General features: G+C 36.1%; 1 non-coding gene across 1 annotated transcript; it reads right to left on the bottom strand.

Moving 5' to 3' along the window:
* Positions 1-2,486: 2,486 nt before the first annotated feature.
* On the bottom strand, positions 2,487-2,560 carry trnaq-cug (transfer RNA glutamine (anticodon CUG)). The gene has a single exon. It is a non-coding gene; the product is annotated as a tRNA-Gln (tRNA).
* Between the last annotated feature and the right edge of the window lie 6,365 nt (positions 2,561-8,925).

The raw sequence follows: 8,925 nt of genomic DNA, 5'->3' as shown, positions 1-8,925 counted from the left end.
TGCACAAGACCTGAGACTGGGACGGAGATTTATCTTCCAACAGGACAATGATCCAAAACATAAAGCCAAATCTACAATGGAATGGTTCAAAAATAAACGTATCCAGGTGTTAGAATGGCCAAGTCAAAGTCCAGACCTGAATCCAATCGAGAATCTGTGGAAAGAGCTGAAGACTGCTGTTCACAAACACTCTCCATCCAACCTCACTGAGCTCGAGCTGTTTTGCAAGGAAGAATGGGCAAGAATGTCAGTCTCTCGAAGTGCAAAACTGATAGAAACATACCCCAAGCGACTACAAGCGCTACAAAGTATTAACGCAAGGGGGCCGAATAATATTGCACGCCCCACTTTTCAGTTTTTTATTTGTTAAAAAAGTTTAAATTATCCAATAAATTTTGTTCCACTTCACGATTGTGTCCCACTTGTTGTTGATTCTTGACAAAAAATTAAAATTTTATATCTTTATGTTTGAAGCCTGAAATGTGGCGAAAGGTTGCAAGGTTCAAGGGGGCCGAATACTTTTGCAAGGCACTGTACATATATATATATTTATATATGTACTGTATAGATGACTTGAAGTTCCACTCTGAGACCCCCAATTTGGCCAAATTTCAAAATTGTCCAATATGCATGTGTGATACATCAGTGGAACGCTTAAAATCTCAATTTTCTGGGGAAAGAAAAATATTGAACAGGAGGGCATTTTTAAAAAAAAAAATTAAACAGCAAAACCTTAACTGAAGGTGAGATCACGCGACAGCGTAAATAAAGACGCCATGATTTTACCAAGATATTATTGCGTACTTACCTCTTTTCGATCAAGGAACTCCATGTATCATGTATCACCGAGTGTCAAGACACAGCTGTGAATGGTCACAGCTGGAGTTTTGGGGGGATTTTATGGGTGAAACATGGTAATATAACAAGGGTCGCGATGCAGAAATCGCAGACACTATGAGGTAATCAAAATTTTCATTTTCATATATTTACCCTTTTAAACGTTTTTTTTTTTTTTTTTTTTTTCCCCCAATTTTGCTTTGTCTGGATCGATTATTTATCCTCTAAAATAGTGGGAAATTGCGACAGTAACGAAAAAAATACAATTAATCGATAGTTATGAGGTAGACATCCGTGACTATTTTTTACAGACGCCAAATTTTTTATTGTGTCGTAATTGGTTTAAAAGTTTAAAATATGCTAGTGAATAATTTTTTAATGTCGTTTTTTGTTTTAACTGAATATTTTTTTAACTAAATATTAGACATCAATTAATGATTCTAAGCTAAAAATGACAGACATTTCAAATAACAAATACGATTACTTAGTTTCTTTTTATGGCAAGGTTGAAACTAAAGCAGTTGCGCAACGTCTGTAAACAGGGGTTTCCAGGGTAAAACAGACCAATTAAAAATAGTTCGGGGGCTTATTGCGCCATGAATCTGCTATTGCAGCATATCGGTATATTGTTCTATCAAACACAACAGTTCTTTCGGCTTAAAATAAAGCAGTTTATTTTAAAGAGGGGTGCAAGAGTAGAAACCACTTTTTCAGCCTTGTCTGTGTTTTCCGCCAATATATATATTGTATTATATAATATATTGTTTTGATATTTTATGTTTATTATATATACTTACATAATATTATACATCATATATATATTTAATAAACGGTTTTTAAGCACTTTAAATGTAAGTTTTAACCATGTTACTGTCCTACCGAATTATTTTCAAACAAGAATAAAGTAGAAAAATGCTTAGCTTTATTAAATGCTTCAATGAGTGAGATCACTCAAATCCGCTCAAGTTGCTCAGTTACACACAATGAGTTGCCACAGCAACTGTTTAACAAGTTAAACGATGATTGACCCATGCAGCACTTTGAAGTTCGCCTCTCTGGCAAGATCAAACGTCTGTCAATCATCGTTGACTTTAATAAGCAACTCCGGTGCACTGCCTGACCAACAAAGAGCAGGGAGAGAGAGGGAGGAAGAGTGAGACTATGCGATTGGCACTTTTTTTAAGTGAAAAAAAAATTCTGTGATGGACTAAGGGCGCGAAGTTTGAAGTGCGAAGTAGCGAGGGATCACTGTATAAATTCATGAATAACTCAAATACAGCCTCAAATAGGCCAACTGCTGTTTTCTGATGAGCCCCAGACATGACACGATTTTGTGTGCACGCTTTAAGAAAAACAAGGGTGGTGAATTTCTTCTATGGCCAATTCCAAATAATTGTTTTATACCGTTTCCTCTTGTCACGTTCCTATTATTATTACTGTACTTTCAAAACACACACAAAAAAATATTGTATGCCAAAAAAAAACACACCAACTCAAGAACAGTCGGGTGTACCTCAATTTCGCCTACTGAGGTAGTGCCCTAATGACTAAAGAAAGCGGGGTACATGTTTATGACATGATTGGCGAATGGGTTTGAAGACACAGTGACTAGAGAATATTAAAACAGACAATCCAAACAGATGAATGAGCAATCCAGGTGGGACTTGAACCCACAATCCCCAGCTCCAGAGGCTGATGCCTTGTTCCATTAGGCCACTGGACCACAGATAAACCAGTTACCAGAGGGTCAAAAAACAACAGCCAGCAGAGGCACACAATTCTATCAGTATTCACTTGGAGTGCTTGTAAGTCCATGAGGACGCCAAACACTCTCTAAACCCCTCGACAAGTGTCTGTTCTATTAACTGGTGGAATTTGAGGGTCAGACCATCACCACTGGACACATCTCATGGAAACTGCTTGGCTGATAGGACTAAATAAATAATTTGCTATGTTAAAAGGTTATGATGATAGAGTAAGAATAGTCTTGGTCTGATCATCTTAGTTTTGTGTTACTGGTTCAAAAAGAAATTAAATTATTATAGGTTGCAGATTTGTAAACTACGGATTTTTTTTTTTTTTTTTTTAACCTAAGCTTTGCAGTAGATATTGGTTTATTTTGGGTTCCACTTTTCTGGCAGCAGCATTTTTAATGGCACCCAGGGAGCACAACATATGACAGAGTGTACGTCTAAGTGATTTACAGACAGAGAGAAAGAATATGTCAGGTTGGAGTGAGGCAAAGAGAGGGTTTGAGATTCATTCATGTTTTCCACTCGTTCCATTAGTATAGGCAGATGGGGCTTTTACTTTCCCCATTATTGTTCTCGGCTCGCACAAATCAAAGCAGCAAGACTGTTTTTGTCTCTTTAGTTCACCACGACTGAGAGCTTAATGAGGAGAAAGAGATAAAGCAAGGTATCAAAAGAACAAAAAGACTTAAATAAAAGGACCGCCGGGCAAGAGTATGTTCTATTCTAATGGACTTAATGGGTTCAAGAGACATTTATTGATGTTGCTAACTTGACATTGCTTATATGCACATTTTGGGCAATAGTGATAAAATAAGACACATTCTTCTTGTTTTAGGTTTGACACTATTTTTAACTTTTTTTTTTTTTTTTTAAATTTTTAAAACAATCACGTATATACTGTATGCCCATTTTTTATGAAAAAATATGAAAATAATGTACTCAACATATCTGCTTTTTATATATATATATATAATTTTTCAAACATTGACAAAAAAATAACATTTGAAATGAATGAAGAATGTTTACTGAACACTATTATGATTTTACAAAGGTTATAGCCCGGTTTTGGATTCTGGAAAATAATTTAGAAACAGCTGTCTGACCATAGACTTCACCATCAGTTGACGAGACGGCTCCGACAGACATTGCGCCAGGGCTTCCCAGAGGGGGTTGGGCCAGGCAGAGCTTCAATAAACTCAACCACACAGTGCGTTCTAACGCCGAATTTCGGTGGAAACAGAATGAATGTTTTTCTGCATACAAGCAGGCAGGAGTGTCTCAAGAGTGATTTGGTTGAGGATTCAAGGTAATTATTATATAAAATAGCACAACGCATGAACTTTGAAACGTTGGTAAAAAATTGAATGAAAAAAAAAAGACTAACTTTAGCTTAAAACATTTATGTAAAATTAATGATAACTGCTCGGGGTTTTTTTTTTTTTTTTTTTGCTTTTAACCAAGAATCTAGACTGTTTTACGTTCAGATCTATAGAAATTCCTGGATTTACGTATTTATTTACAAAAAAATTCATATTAAAAAGTTCTTTGCTTTGTGACGACCGCCACATTAGATTTTGTATCTATAGACAATAGCGTTTAGCTTGAAATATTTACGTAAAATGAACAATAACTGCTTTTTTGCTTTTAACCAAGACTATGAACTATGAACTACTCGTTATTTTGCATTTTACCATGACTATCGACTGTTTTACCTTTATATCCATAGAAATTCAGGGATTTACACATTTATTTACAAGAATTTTCAACTGAAAAAGCTCTTTGTTTTGTGACGGCCACCACGTTGGATTTTGTATCTATACACAATAGCGTAACTTTAGCTTGAAATATTTACGTAAAATGAACGATAGCTGCTTGTTATGTTGCATTTTACCATGAATATAGACTGTTTTACCTTTATATCCATAGAAATTCCGGGATTTACGCATTTATTTACAAGAATTTTCAACTGAAAAAGCTCTTTGTTTTGTGACGGCCACCACGATGGATTTTGCATTTATATACAAAATAGAGTAACTTAAAGCTTGAAATATTTACGTACAATGAACAATAACTGCTCTTTTTTTTTTTTGCTTTTAACCAAGAATATAGACTGTCTTACCTTTAAATCTATATAAATTCTGGGATTTAGGCATTTATTTACAAGAATTTTCAACTTAAAAAGCTCTTTCTTTTGTGACGGCCGAAATGTTGGATTTTGTATCCATACACAATAGCATAACTTTCCATTCAAATAATCAGGTAATTTTCTGCCAACTGCCCATTTTTAGGGAAAATAACTAATAATTTAGACATTTCTGCATCCATACAAAAAAAAAAAAAAAATTGGCTTTTTCATTTTTTTTTTAATGTAACATTTCAATCCAAAAAGGACGAGGGCCAGATAGCCGGCAAGACGTGCTGAGGAATAAGTGACATCGGAATTCAACCGAAAGAAGTTGTGATTGTACTGTATATAGAAAAATGCAAATTTTGCTTTCGTTGAGTAAACTTAAGATGATTCTGCACACTTAAGCGTTTGTGAAAATTGAGTGATTTATTACCTGTTGAAAACGTCAAAATTGCGCTAAATAAATAAAACTTCAGTCACTATTTCGAGCAAAAACTTGTTAAATATTGCTATCGGTCCTGAAAATATAGGTGATTCTTCCTGCATTTGGTGAATTTAGTGCATATAGCTTAAAATCTGAGAATTTTATGTCATTTTAAGTTTTGTTACACATATATATATAAAAAAATAATAATAATATTCGGGATTTTATTCAGGAAACGACATTGAATTTTTTTGATGCCGTTGCTCATGGAGACTCATATATCCCTATGAGAGGTGCCTGTTTTGGTTTTAGGTCGCTAGTGGCTTTGGTTTTGAAAATATTTGAATTTTAAGGTTTTGAAAATAGGCCCTGTACGGAACAACTCCGCGCTCCTTTCCTGTCAACTGATAGTGAAGTCTATGGTCAGACCTTAAACAGACTCTTTTTTTCACATTGCTGCACAGTGTTATCTGCTTTTTGTTGTTGTTCATTCTCACTTCTTTAGTCATGACTAAGCCAACAGAGATGTCTCAGTCTATCAGTGTATAAAGCACTTGCAGAGGAACTTGCCAGCTCAAGTGATAGAACTTCAGAATATTCTTTCAAAGGACAAGCGAGCGAAACGCCATCTGCCCTCTCTCAGACCTCACACTGTGACATTTTCCCCCTGAGGCATGTAACCTTTATCAAGAAGCCGAGTCCAGTGTTGCTTCGGCTAACTGCTGATCCTCTCCTGGGGAACTCATTAGCCAGTCACACTCTCGACGGCCGTTTCCCAGACACTCAAGCAATTAGACTCTTCGCAAATAGAAGCGCTACCTGAGGACAGCCGGATGCCGAGAGGCCAAGTGATGAAAGTGAGCGTGACCCACCGAAGACTCTGTGTCTTGGTCTTTGTGTGAACACGTCTGCTCCTTCAGAAGCTGTAAGGGTTTTGTCAGCCTCTTACAAACTATGCCGTGATATTGCTTTTTCAAAAGGAACATACTGTGGAAATGAAAATCAAACACAAAATGCAGTTTCTGGAGAAATTGTGTAGGTATGCTTTGTTGTGCCTGTCAGTAAACTACCACGGGTCTTGTGAATTTGGGGGCAAGTATGGGTTACTTTCTTTCATTTTGGTACACTTCTGGTTGATATTGTTTCATCACCTTGTCTGTCACTTCCTGTTAATTTGGGGGGCTTTAACGGGTCACCTTCCATTGATGCAGGGGAATTTGTGGGTCACTCCTTGTTTATTTATAGCAACTTCCTGTTGATTATGGGGCAATTCTGTGCCACTACTGTTGATTTTGGGGAATTTCAAGGATGTTTTTTGTCAAAAATAAAGACTGCCAATGGAGATTTTTCTTGTGGGGCCATTCTCTGGAGTGCCTGTTTACTCTCAAATTGTAAAATTAACCAAATAACCAAGCAATTCTTTTCTCAAGGCACCACTGATAAGCTTCAGCTCATTTTTAGGACTGATTTATTGTCCATAGAATGAATCGTTCTGATTTTGAAATCACAACAATCCACATATTTTTTGGATCTGTCCTTAGAGGAAAGCTACATGCTACTTTGCTACATGAGAGTTAAAATATTTGAAGCAGCTCTCAGCCTGACGCAATTTAAATAACTAATAATAATAATTGAGTGGTAGATCGGAACACAGTTTACTTGTCTTTGTTGATTTACTGCTGTCTTCTCTGCTATAATAATAACCAACACTGCCCCGTGTTCAATACAAAACCCTCCTACCACAACAAAACAAGTAGGAACTAATATTCACATAGAAACTAAAGTTATACAACATAAAATATACAATATAAATGAATACTACATCACATTTGTAAAATATAAACACATAATAAAATAAATAATAGCCCATTTAAATAAAATAAATTGAAATGAGCTAAAACACCTGTAATTAAATAATAAAAATAATGCACAGATCCTGCTTACACAATTAAATGTATTAATTTCTGTGTGGCGCTTTAACTTGAGAAAATCCACCAATAAAGCTTTGAAAACCATTCATAAGGGAAAAAAATGATTCATTGAGGCATTTCATTTGTAAAATACATGTTAAAATCTTTGTCATCGAGATTGCTTTTCTCTTTAGCACAGGACTTTTTTTCTTCTTTCTTTCAGAAAGAAAGCTGACCAATACGCGGGGTCTGAAAGGCAAATTGTTGTTGGATTATCTTTAAATACCCGCTACTTTTTGAGCAGAATTCTAGCTTTGTATAGGCTAATGTTCCTATTGTTGAAAGCAAAAAAGTGTGTAATAAACAGCTAGCACATTTATATTTTGCATTTCCTTTTCTTATTGTACCGAAAATGAACCGAATCGTGACCTCAAAACGAAGGTACGTACCGAACCGAGATTTTTGTGTACCATTACACCCTTAATATTCACTATTTTGCACCTTTGGTCTCCTGTATATAACCTTTTTTGACCATAGTATGTAGAAAGGACAAAAACGCCTATGACCATGCTTGCTGTTTTTGTTGAGTTGTCAAATATAAAACTATTCAATCTCGTTTTTATCTGTTTAATGTTTATCCTAACAAGTTTGAAAAATATTATCACGCGTCAAAACATTTTGTCGAGCATGTTTGATTGTCAATGAGACATCAGTATTACAAATTTGGACTTTTTTTCTGTCTTTTGGGGTCAAAAATGTCGAATATAATTGGTCAGTGAAGAAAACAACAGGTTGGACATGAAGGTGACAGTGTCCTGAAAAAAGGGACCCAACCTGGCCATTGTGAACCTTTTTTTTCTTTAAAATATAAAGGCAACATCAAAGGCATGCAAATTTGGCCAAAATAAGCTTAGATGTTAAAGGGTTAACCAATCACATACATAGCACTATTTGATCCCTTTCATGTATCAAATAAGTAGATATTAATGATAAATGACCTGGTGTGACTTCATGTAACTTTGTTGAAATGAGAAATATTCACTCGCTCCAGAGTAATTCACTGGTCCATTTAATGGAAGCTGCTCACTATGTAAGAACGATGCATTAGAGTGAATGACAGGTCACCAAGCAAGAAGTCAGGTGTCACTGATGGCTCTGTGGGTTGTGACAGTCTGAACATAATTGCATCGACTTTAAACTTCTGGCAGCAAGTTTTGGTATTACCAACTCTGGCAAACATGAAGCGTCCAATTAGATGATCACATTGAAATTCTGACAGTTCGCAGCTTTGATTTCATTTAGTGTTTTATTTTCTAGATAAAAGTTGGACAAGTCAGCTCCGTTAATATCAGCATCAGAAGGAAAATAAAGTCCCGCATCTGTCAAAAGTCTGCACTATTAAAAAGTTGCCAAATTCTAAATCCAACATAAAGTCTTCTGACCTGACAGAGACAAAGACTGAAGAAGGAAGCGGCATAATGAGATGCATGTGAGTGAGCGCCTTGCAGGGACAAGGTGAGCTTAACGCCCCAATCCAACACGATGTGGCATTCTTCATTAGACCAGCTATCTCATTAAGCACACAGTGATCCGCCGCAAGGCATGCACCCTTATTAAGGATGTGAGCCCAATTAGTTGATTCTTTCTGAGGGAGTTCCTGCAGTCTCTACAAGCACTCATAAATGATCCCCTGTCTCATTGTCATGTGTCTCCATAGGAAACATGTTTACCCCGTCCGAGACGAATTGTAGGGTTGGTGGCTTGTTACTAACATCGTTCAAAAATAATGTAACCAATTTTGCTCAAACTTTGTGGAGGGTTGTGGCGTTGGTCAAGAAAGAGACTTTTTCAGCTTGCTGCAGAAATAATAAG

This window comes from Corythoichthys intestinalis, chromosome 1 (assembly GCF_030265065.1).
Source record: "Corythoichthys intestinalis isolate RoL2023-P3 chromosome 1, ASM3026506v1, whole genome shotgun sequence".
In the NCBI taxonomy this organism is placed as follows: Eukaryota; Metazoa; Chordata; class Actinopteri; order Syngnathiformes; family Syngnathidae; genus Corythoichthys; species Corythoichthys intestinalis.
The sequence above is the reverse complement of the archived record's forward strand: the minus strand, read 5'-3'. Positions and strand labels throughout refer to the sequence as shown.